The following is a 12,570-nucleotide window of genomic DNA, read 5'->3' on the forward strand; positions in this document are numbered from 1 at the left end:
AAATATTTGCAATCGATACATCTGACAAGGAGTTGATGTCCAGAATATACGGGAACTCTAAAAACCTGGTAACAAAAGACAAAAACCCCAGCAACAGTAACTATAAAACAACAAATTATAAAATGGGCAATAGATTTAAACAGAGATTTCTCAAAAGGAGAAGTGCAAATGGCCAACAGGTGCATGAAAAAATGTTCAACCATCACTAATAATTAGGAAAATTCCAATCAAAACCACAAGAAAATATTACCCCACTATGATGAGAATGGTTAATATATACAAGACTAAAGAAAAGAGGTCATGTTGAGGATGTGAGGATGTGGCAACCATTGTCCACTGGAGGAGGGTACATTAGTACAGTCATTATGGAAAACAGTATGGAGCCCCTCACAAAAATAAATAAAGAACTATCATATGATCTAGCAATCTCATTACTGGTTATATACATCCAGAAAATGAGGTCAGTAGGTCAAAGAGACATTGGTATGTCCATGTTCATTGTTGTACTATTTGTAACAGCCAAGAAATGAAAATAACTTGTGTCCATAGCTGATGAAAGAATAAAGAAAACATGGTACACACCATGGAATACTATTCGGCCATGTTGTTGTCTGTCACTTGTAACCGTATAGATGGAACTGGAGATCACTTTGTTCAGTGAAGTAAACCACGTTCAGAAAGACACATTGAACATTATCTTACTTACACAAGGAATCCAACAAAGTTGATCTTCTAGAAGTTGAAAGTAGAGTGGTGGGAGGGACAGGGAAAGTTTGATCAGTGTGTACTCAGAAGCAAGAATCTCTGGAGTCTGTTGCACAGTATGGTGACAGTAGTTTAACAGTTATGTATTGTACATTTCTAAAAGTTAGAAGGAGGGAGTTCGAAAGTTTTACCATAAAGAATTGGTAAATGTTTGAGAATATAAATTTTTAATCTAAGTAAAATATTATGCAATGTATACATTTATTGAAAATGGTATCCCATTAATATGTACTTTTATGTTTTAGGTGCTAGTTAAAAATAAAAGAGTCTAACTATTGCAGTTTGGGGTTTTGCAAAGGGAATGATACAATACAGAACACTTAATTGTAAGATTATTTTATAATAGTCAACTAAAGAATCATATACAAAGAGAGTTCAGGAAATCTGTCCACACAATAAAGGTCAAAGAATCTAGCTGAAGGCCTGGATCCCATGATAATGCCCTGCATGAGTCCAGCTGAAGACCTAGAGCCCATAACAGTGCCCCTGTATGAGTCCAACTGGAGGCCAAGAGCCCACAACAATGCCTCATGCAGGCCTGTTTCACGGATCTGTGCTGGGCAGGCCCAAAGGCCAGTGGTGGAAGCTAGAAAGTCTGTACCAGCGGGATGAAGGATCTGTGCAAACAGGTTGATGGATCTGCACTGGAGCCAGTAAGTAACACTCAAAGTAAGCACCAGAACTGCCCTGAAATTAGCATAGCCATCCTCAGCAACAGTGAGTTCCCTTGCTCCTCCCATGAGGATAACAGCTGAGCTCCGATCAGGAAAGCCAGCGGGACAAGCTTCTCCAGGAGACTAAGCAGTGCACCATCTCCCCCTCCAAAGCTAGGAAGCTATGCCCAAAGTAAGGACCAGAGCTCCCCCAAAGTGAGCCGTAGTCATTCTCAGCAGCAACAAGTTCCAAGATCCTTTGATGATGAGAACAGCCAAATTTATCAGGAAAACTGGCATGACGTGGTCCTCCAAAGAACCAAGAGGAGGCCCAGGAAAACCAACAGTTCCAACAATTCTCAGTGGCTTCCAAACTTCCTCTCTAGTTCTGCATCTTATGATGCTGGCAACAATCCTCAGGTGAGCCTCCCACACCCAGCACCACACTGGTTCAATTTAGCTGGGTGCTACAAATTGACCACCAACTGTCAATCCACCGCACTGATTTCCTTCTAGTTAAAATGTATATGGTATAATGAAAAGTGAATGTGTAGTTGTTTACAAAGCTTGAGCCTCAGCACTATAATATGATCAGTCCATGTTTGAAAGAACATCACTTACAATTAGTTTTCACCAAGAAAGGCCACGCAGGGACCAAGCAAGCCATTCTGGACCTCCAACCTTATTAGCAGGATATGGTCTTTCAAGGAGAGGGGCTTTACACTTAATTTGCGGTCCAAATTGATTGACTGAGAGGTGGTACGTAGTAAAGGCTAGATGGAATCCTGAGTTCAGTTCTAAAAGAGAACAATAAAAGAGAAGATTTAGTCATCTGTTTGTCAGTACACTGTTCATGATTGAGAGCATCTTATATTACCTTTTTTTTGTTTTTGTTTTTTCTTCCGGTACCAGGAATCGAACTCACGACCTTGCGCTTGCCAGGCAGGTGCTGTGCCCCTGAGCTAAATCCCCAGCCCGATTGAGAGCACCTTAAAGGTCACACACACCTGGTGTTTGTCCCAGAAATCCAAGTATTAACTAAATAAGCATATGTTAAAAGATTTAAGGGGGCTTTACAACTTCCTTCCATCAAGATTCCTGCAAAATCTGGTACTTAAAATGGAAAAAGGGGGGATTCTTGGTGGTATTTATTTGTAGGGTAGATTGGGGTTTGGGGATCTGGGTAGTTTTCCACTGTAACTGAAATATTCTTTGAGTTCTTTATATCTACAAAGAGGAGGTAACCTAAGGAAAGAGAGCACAGTTTCTTAACCTGGTTACTGTTAATATTTTGAGTAGGTACTTATTTTGTATCATGGGGTGTAGTCCTGTGCATTGTGGGCTGTATGGCAGCATCCTTGACCTCTGCTCGCTAGATGCCAGTAGGAGTACTTTTGTCCCCAGTTACGAAAATCAAAAATATTTCCAAATGTCCCTTAGAGCAAAATGGCCTCTGGATGAGAAACACTGGAATGTGGTATAAATGGTACCTTGTTAAATGAGATGATATCTTTAGTGAAAAAATTGACAAACAGAATGTGTATCATGATCATATTTTTATTTGAGAAAATATAAACTAAGTTTTGGATAGCCATTAGGGGTTTAATTATGCATCTTCTCTGTTTTATTCTGTCTGTATTTTGGTATTTTCTAGCATTTTGATAGTGAACATATAACTGTTGCACTGAAAGAAAAAAATACATGTTTTAAATAATGTTTGCATAGAAAAATCCTGAAATAACATATAACAAAATAGTAATGACAGCTATTTCTTAGTATTAGGATTTCTTTGCTTTCATTTGTATTTTATAATTTTTTTTACCCTGAACACATAATTTTATAATTGGAAACAAGGCAGAAGTTATTCCAAACATAAACCCCAGATGTCAACTAACCACTAGATGCCTGCAGATAATTAAGCCCACTAAAATGAATATTTCTAACTTGAGTTGTTCTGTTCTTTATAACTTTTGCACAATGGTTTAATGATCACTTCTAGTAGAAAACTGACAGCATGTCTTAGGCACATTGTTGTTACCTTATCATGCCGCCATCCTAGCTGACGAATCACTTCTTATTTTGATGGGAAGTGGATGCCATCCAGGGTGATAGTTCTGTTTTTCTCTTAAAATCTTGCTGCATGTTAAATGCTTCTTTTTTGCATAGCCTCTGTCTACCTTAATGTTTAAGCATTTTATTTTCAAAATTCACAAGTAAGTCTTTTTTCTTTTACTTCTACCAAAAATAATTAGCAAATCCAAGAAGGAAATAAGGAAGAAAGCTTTTTTTCCTAAGACATTGTTTCACAAATACAGTCAGGGGTCCTGGATTGAGTGGGAAAGATTTCCCTACAAATCCTTCTGCCTTGTCTTTTGTTCATGTTTTGTTTGCAGGAAGAATTGAGAAAGGCAAGGATAGGAAGTGGATATGGCTTATGAAGCTTGGAGAAACTTTACCCACTCCGCACGGTTTTGCCATTAGCTTCTGGTTCAAGCGAAATGCCTTCCCCGCTGCCCTACCATGTGAGTCACTCAAGCTGCTATTCACAGTCTTGAAAATTCTCAGCCCAGGGGTGATTACATGATTTGTGCCATGCCTATCAGATTTTCCCTCTCTGCAAGTTTAATCATGCATGAAAACAGACAAGGTCAGAAAGTAGTTAGGATCAGGTTAGCTAGGGCAGGAGATACACGGGGTGCCATGGCTCTTGAAAAGGAATTTCTGCACTTCTTTCCAGTTCAGTCCAGCACCCAGAAAACCTTCTCAAGTCCTAGTTCCCTGTATACAGGTGGTTAGGCAAACCTCAGGCTAACTCAGGCTTCGTTCCATAGCAGCAGTTTGTTAACTGCAGTTGTTTTTGCAGGCTTAATAAATGCTTGAGAAGAGTCTCATTCTGTCCTGTGAGAACATGGCTGGCTGTACCTTTAAATGAAAGCTTTAACCTGAAAAAATGAGAAAGACATGACTAATAAGTTATTGAGGACTGAAAACATGTCAGTAGTGGAAAAGAGGCAGCAGATTGCGTTTTCAGTATTAAAACCAGGGAATTCCTTCGCAGACAGGAGTGCTTGGTTACTTCAGCCATGAAATAGTTCCAAAGGAATATTTAAGCAAATGTAAAGGGTACCTAAAATATCAAAATTGGGAGAAGACTGAAAGTCAAGTAGTGATTGAAGCCTTTTTTTTATAGACAAGGAAATTGAGGCCTTGGAAGGTTAAACCAGCCTAGCGTCAGAGAACACAGTCTGTCCTGAGTTCTGACTGCTGCTCCAGAGGATCTTCTCCAGATGATCTTCCTTTTTTTCCAACCCTGACAACACTGATTAAATGTGAGTTTGCCAAAGGGCTGCTTTCTTTAAATTTAATACTGCATTGGTGCAAAGCTTGGGAGAGTTGTATATAATTCCTTGTCAAAGCATCTGCTCTTGATTATATTTCTTGAAACTTTGGGAGCTCAGATAGGATAGACAACGAAGCTCACTGCTGAATCTGAATCCCCATCCTGAAAGACAGGGCATCGCCCTGATTAGTCATGGAAGTGATAGCAAGGAGATGAAAACACTATGTACAGTACCCCAGTGGGTCTGAAGCCACTGGTATTGGATCACTTGGAGGGCTATTAAAAATCAGATTTCTGAGCTAACTGCACACGTTTTTTGATTGAATAACTGTTGTGTGAGGCAAGATTTACATTTTTAACATGTATCCACATGCTGCTGCTGCTGGTGTGAAGCCACAAACCATTGAGGCCCCAGCTACATACACACACACACACACACACACACACACACATACACACACCCCTCTGGAAGTGAGCTTTTGGTAGGACTTTCTCACTGGTGGAGAGGTCAGGTCAGGTATCTATTTTGACAAATACAGTATGACTTAATATGAACAATCACTAAAATTTATAAGTAAAAGAAAAATTTCTACATCTTTTTTTCTGGCACCCTTGGGCCACAGCTTTGTAGCAAAGGGGTTTTAAAAATTGCCGTAGTAAAATTTTTCTACTGCAGTAGAAAAGGAGCTACAGGATAACTCTTTTAATGAAATCTTTGCAAATCGTATTTTTATTGCTTTTGTGTATACTGTACCTTTAGGAAAATTTTAATAAGCTTCCTTGCAAATCATTTACAACTGTTATACCTGTTAACCCTCATTAATTTTTACAATAGCTCTTGTTTTATGACTCAACTAATTAACTAAATGATGCTTCACAGGCATTTTAAACAACCATTTACACAAAGGACCTTAATGTGTGTAATGGGAAAGTAAATTAATAGATTTATTGGGGCTAGCAAAATTCCTACCTAGTCCTTGAGTGTTCAGAAGCTTAAGAACATGTTTAATCATATCAGACATTTATCTGTGCAGGCTTCAAAGACTAATTACTAAGCTGGTTTCTTTTTAGAAACTGGCTTCCATTCTGAATGAAAAAATACATTTCTAATTCTACGTTTTTCTGTAGTGGAACATGTATAATTTCCTTCTAAACTTCTTCAATTTTGAGGTTTATTTTAATACCATCTTTTCTCAAAACTAAATCAGATTGCCTTTAAAGCTTCTTCACTTAGCTACTGCTATTCATCTACAGGGCTTGGTTGCTACAGCATCTCCTCAGAGAAGTCTTCAGTGATTCCCATCATTCATACCTATGGCACTTGAGCCTGTTCTTTCAAACGTGTTTTGTAACAATGGAAACATAACTGTCTAAGGTCAGTTTTGTGTTTAGACTCAAAGATCCATGGAAGACGGACCCTGCTCTGCTTTCCTCTCATCACTGTTAGTAGAGCATGGCTTGTAGCTGTCCCCCAGGATGGCATGACCTGATCTCCACCTCCTGATTAGTTCCCTCCTGCACGTAGCAGAGCTGATGCATGTAACCAAATAGTATACAGCAAAGGTGAGGGCCTATCACTTCTGAGGTTAAATAATTAGAAAGCTTTACAGTTCCATCTAAGGTGTTGTGTTGCTTTCTATATATTCTGAGGAAAGCTAGCAGCCAGGTTAGGAAGAACCCTGTGGAGATGTTCATGAGGAGAGGAGTTGAAGTCTCCCAACAATAGCATAAAGGAGTGGAGGCCAGTGCATAGCTCTGGAAGTAGTCTTCGAGCTGGACTCTTAAGCTCATGTGGGGAACTTCAGAGTGGCTGTAGACCAGGTCCACAGTATTTCTGCAACTTCCTGAGAGGCCTTGAGTCAGAACCACACAGCTAAGGTGCTTTCACATCTTGATCCTCAGAGTCTTTGTGTCATCATAAATGTTTGTTATTTTAAGCTACTATGTTTGGGTTAATTTATTGTAAGGTCATAGATACTTAATAGTGCTGAATAAGTATGGGATGACTAAATGAATGAAAGTTCTAGGGAATAAATATGATTCATACAATAAGAAGCCATTACAAATAATTTATTCTGGGACATTGTCTTGCTTGTATCAGAACAAAGATGGATATGATCTGAAACAAGAACAATGACATAACTTTCTTTCCTTATCTCAACTGTTCATTTTAAGATGATCTCATATCACATAAAAGGGTTGATAACCAGATTTGCACAAGGAATCAGTTTTTCTACTTTCTTTCACTCATATTTTCTGCACTGTGGAAGTTGTCAGTGTCAGCAGGTGACAATTTGTTTATCCAACAATATGCTATATGTTGGAACCCTTAGGAAGTATACTTGCTTTCCCACTAAGTGTTTGATAACTGTTTGAAATTTATGTCTGGTAAAAGTTCTTATAACAATATCTCATTCAGTATACTCTACTAATTTATTGAATTCCAGACTTCATTGTGTAGCTGTTGGCAAATAAAAGATAGTCCTGTGTTGGTAAGATATTTTTGTAAAGTGCATAGAAAATAAATATAGAATTCCCTGAAACTTTTAGGATTTTTTGTTGTATGCTATTATGTTTTCCAGCTACACTTGTGGCATTGTTGTATCCTTGGATTCACAAATTATCTCTGTCTAGATTTGGTTATAGAAATGATCCACTATGTGTGTATGTGTGTGTGTACTTATATTGTTCTACTTGAAAAATCCTCCCAAGTGTTTACAAAAATATTGGATGAATTATAAATATATCAATAATTGTTATCTGTTTTTCATTGTTCATATCAGAGATTGAGAATGATGTAGAAATTTTATAATTTCTTACTCTAAAAGATTTCTTTCACTGATCATTTGGTTATGCATTTTACATTCCATTATTATTATGTTTTGGTTTCATTGTTGATATTCTGAATTAATCTTCTGACATAATGTAATCAAGTTTCTTACAGTTTCTGCAAACTGAACAGAAGCACCATTATTATCTATAATTTTATGAATGATTTTCTACTAGAAAATGAGTTTGAAAACACAATCACTTTAAAATTTATTTGAACCTTAAAGGGTCTTAAATATCCAAAACAATCGATCTTGGAAATTAAAAAAAAAAAATTTAGACGTCTTATACTTCCTGACTTTGAAACTTATTACAAAGCTGTAATGGAGTACTGGCAGACAGCTACAGAACAATACTATAGATATAAAGTCCAGAAATGAAGTCCTACTCACATGGTGAAATGACTTCTGAAAGGAATCCTAAGACCATTCTATTAGGAAATAATAATTATTTTAAAGAAATGATGCTGGGAAAACTGAATGTCTTCATGCAAAGGCGTGAAGTTGACCCCTTACTTAATACTATATACAAAAATTAACTCAAAATAGAACAAAGAACTGAAGATAAAAGTTAAAACCATGAGACACTTAGAAGAAAAACCTAGAAACACCTAGAAGAAAACGTAGAAGAAAACCCTTGTGTCACAGAATTTGGCAATGATTTCTTGTTTATGACAAAAAAGCACAGACAACAAAAGGAAAGTAGATATACACTTCTAAATATCCAAAAAGTTTACCACATACGTTTACTTTTGCCTTTTGAAAGAATTTGTGTATAATGAGTTTGTGTTTAGCATATTTCTGAAAGCTTTTTCCTTATTTACCTATTCTGGTTTTTCTTGAAATTACAATTTCATGCTTGAGGTAGATAGCATTTGATGGAAGGCTATTTGAAAAACACTGCCATATAGCCATATCAGCTGGAAGAATATTGATTTAATGGATTTTTTCTTATCTAGTTTTCCTTGGAATTCATTTACTATGATTGAAATGGATAAATACATATTTTGCTTCTTTAATGATATGACTGTGAGCTATTAGCTTTAAAAATAGAAATTATTTAAAAATCCATAATAGACATGATTAGCTCTAAATATACACTTTCTTATTTTCCTTCTTCTACATAATAACACAAGTATTTAAAATTTTCCTTTTAATATATCTCTACTTTCTGTTTTCTGATCATGATTTTCTATTTTGCATCAAGAAAAATATTTTATTTTAGAAATTGCAACACTTTCACTAGCTTAATTTTAACTATGATTATATTTATTCTAACAGAATGTCCATTAAAGTACAATTACTAGAATATAATTATGTAATGTTTATTTGTAATCAATAAAGGTAAATGAATTCAGTTGTTACACAGTGTTTAATGGCTTAATTAAAGTACCTGTAGATTTTAATTTGGTACTCAATAAATATATACATAGGCACACACACATTTATATATATATATATATATAAAATATATAAATAGCCACGTGAATGATCAGATTTAGCCAATGTTCTAATAGCAGCACTGAAGAACAGCAGTTCCATATTTAGCAACACAGGTTCCTTGATATGTAACAAAGTATTTTAATTCTTGAACTTAGTTTTACTTTGTAATCCCCTCCCCCCCCAGTACCAGGAATCCAATTGACAACCTTGCGCTTGCCAGGCAGGCGCCTGTGCCTCTAAGCTAAATCCCCAGTCCCAACTTTGTAAATTTTTATGACCAGTATATTTTAACTGCTATAGTAAAGCATCTTGTTTCCATCAACAAGAAAACTGACAGTACATACTTATTGGACTAGGAGATCTTACTTCAACATGTCAGAAACCTTTAAAAATTATGACATAAAATAATCAATTAAGACAAAAAAAACTTGTAAAAATCTTTATTTTTATGATATAAATCGTGATCAGTTAGTTTCTCAACCTGAAAAACCAAAGGAAAAAATAGGAGGATGTAATACAAAGTGTGATTGAAAAGATGTTCATGAAGTTATTTTGTACGCAAAATCTGTATTTAAAGTATAAAGTTGGCAATCATTTCTTCTTTAATCTAAAATCAGGAACAAGACAAGGATGTCCACTGTCACCACTCCTATTCAACCTAGTTATGGAAACATTAGCCAGAGCAATTAGACAAGACAGAGAAATAAAAGGAATAAAGATAGGAAAGGAAGTGAAATTACCATTATTTGCAGATGGCATGATACTCTACATGGAAGACCCAAAAACTCCACCAAAAGACTCCTAGAATTAAGAAAAAAAATTCAGCTGTGTAGCTGGATGCAAAATCAACACTCAGAAATCAATAGCATTCCTGCACACAAACAACTAACACACCAAGAGAGAAATGAAGGAAACTATACCTTTCACCATAGCATCCAGAAAATTGAAATATTTAGGGATCAATCTAACAAAAGAAGTAAAGAATCTATACAGTGAAAACTATATCACTCTGAAAAAAGAGGTTGAAGAGGATTTCAGAAAATGGAAAAATAATTCCTTGCTCATGGATAGGAAGAACCAACATTGTGAAAATGGCTATACTACCAAAATTGTTGTGCAGATTCAATGCAATTCCAATTAAAATACCATTAGCATACCTCACACATCTAGAGAAAACATTCCTAAAATTCATCTGGAACCAGAACAGACCCAGAATAGCAAAAGCAATCCTGGGCAACAAAGACAAGTCAGGTGGCATCACAATCCCTGACTTGAAATTATACTACAAAGCTACTGTGATAAAATCAACATGGTACTGGCTAAAATACACACCTGAGAATCAGTGGAACGACTGGAAGAAGCAGCCACAACCACAAACACACTTTAATCTAAATAAATTGAAAAATACCTTGGTTGAGAACTCACCAAGATTATTATAAAGTCTGGCTTTATATACTTATATACAAGTCATACCCAAGATTATTATAAAGTCTGGCTTTATATACTCCACAGTTAAAAATTCTAGAAAAACATCTCCTACGCTTTTGAATAAAATCATTTATATTTTTAAAGTAATCAGACATGTAGTAGACTTTTAATGAGATACTTTTTGCATAAACAAATGAATCAATGATATTTTAGAATCATCAGGAATGTGGCTCTAACTAGATAAAAAATTTGTTTTCATTTATAATTAAATCATAGTACAGCATTGTGTACATATATAAATTATAATGTATTTCTATCATACATAAGATATACATAAATATGAGTACATAATTTTATATACTAGGGAAAGTATAAAATATTTACATGCATCCTCAAAATCTTATATTTTCTCTCAAGTAGCATATAATCATTCATAATAAAAATATTAAAAATTTTAATACAGTAGTCTAAACAATGGAACCCCTACTTAACAGCCTAAATTTACCTAAATATTTCTGCATTAACTGATTCAATGTGTTGATTTGTAAGTATTACAATTTTGTTTAAAATACTTTAAACATTTTATTGTTTTAAAAAATATAATATATTCTACATATAATAGTGTATATCTGCATATGTGTGTATATAGTTTAAATATTAATGCTAAAGGTAACATTAATAGTAATAATAATAAAACTTATCCAGTGTAAGCATTATCTCAAGATTCTTAGAAAAGTTTGATTTGCTCTACAGAAGTTATATGTGTATAAGCACTGCATGTACAGAGAAGTCAGTGTAGAGACATTAAAGAGAAAGATATGCAAAAAAGAGAAACACATTAAAAATTATTTTAAACTCATTTTAAAATTTAAGCTTATTGGTACAATTTACATATACATAGTGATCACATTCATTATAGGGAATTTGTACATGTACATGATATATCTTCATTCCTTTTTTTCCCCTCAATCCCATCCCCTCCGTTCAACCCCTCTTCACCTCCTTATTTACAAAACTTTGTTTCCATTTTATCCTTCTTTTATCATTTCTTTTTTTCTCTTCCTTTCCCCTCTCCTCTTCCCTAGTTCCCCTTTGCTTTTTTAATTTTAAACTTTTAAAGGTAAAATTTAATGATATGAAATTCTTTATTTCTTTTTATATCATGAAACATCCACAGACAGTTATATGACAGTCAACAGATACTGGTCATCTAGAAGATAATCCACAAACATTTATTAACAGTGATCTAAATGGCAGATAGCATAGTACATCTTGTAGTGCTTCCTTTCACAATATCTACTCTTGTAATTTTGAGAGAAAGATATAATTTACTTCTTTCTACATCCTTTGCCTGACCTTTGGTTTCTTTCTTTTTCTTTCTTTCTTTCTTTCTTTCTTTCTTTCTTTCTTTCTTTCTTTCTTTCTTTCTTTCTTTCTTTCCTCCTTCCTTCCTTCCTTCCTTCCTTCCTTCCTTCCTTCCTTCCTTTCTCCTTCCCTCCCTCTCCCCCTCTTTTTTTCTCTCTCTCTCTCTTTTCTTTCTTTGCCGTTGGCTGCTTCTAGAGCTTCCAAAAGATTTTAGAATTTAAATATCTGCTGCTATACATCTGCTTCATTTTTTACCTACTGATTTCTGCTTGCCTTCAATTTCTTGCCCCTCCACACAACAATAATATAACCATCTTTTTATATTTCCCTGATTATAACTGCCTCTTTAGTTCCCATTTTGGAGACAGAGATCCCTAATCCTTTCTTACTGATTTACAGAAGTGCTTTGTACATTGTATATTGATCCCTGGATAGTTTTTTAATCTGTCAACTGGCTGTTGCCTTTCTCCATAAAATATGTATTGTAATTGAACAAATATTGCACATTTTAATATAATAAGTTAGCGTTTTTTGCTCTCTCTTCTCCATGATTCTCATTTTTAAAATTTTAATTTTGAAGCTCCCTTAATACCACTTCAGGTTAGAATGTTTCACTACATTATCTTCTATTAAATTTATAGTTTTAACTTTCACAATTGGGTTTCTAGTCCATTGTAAGTCTGTCTTTAAGTAGACTTTAGCAGCTAGTCATCTACTTAGTTTTATTTTTTCTCATGGAAAAGCCAAT

The sequence above is a fragment of the Chinchilla lanigera genome, unplaced genomic scaffold (assembly GCF_000276665.1).
Source record: "Chinchilla lanigera isolate Chin_1 unplaced genomic scaffold, ChiLan1.0 scaffold00029, whole genome shotgun sequence".
Taxonomy (NCBI): Eukaryota; Metazoa; Chordata; class Mammalia; order Rodentia; family Chinchillidae; genus Chinchilla; species Chinchilla lanigera.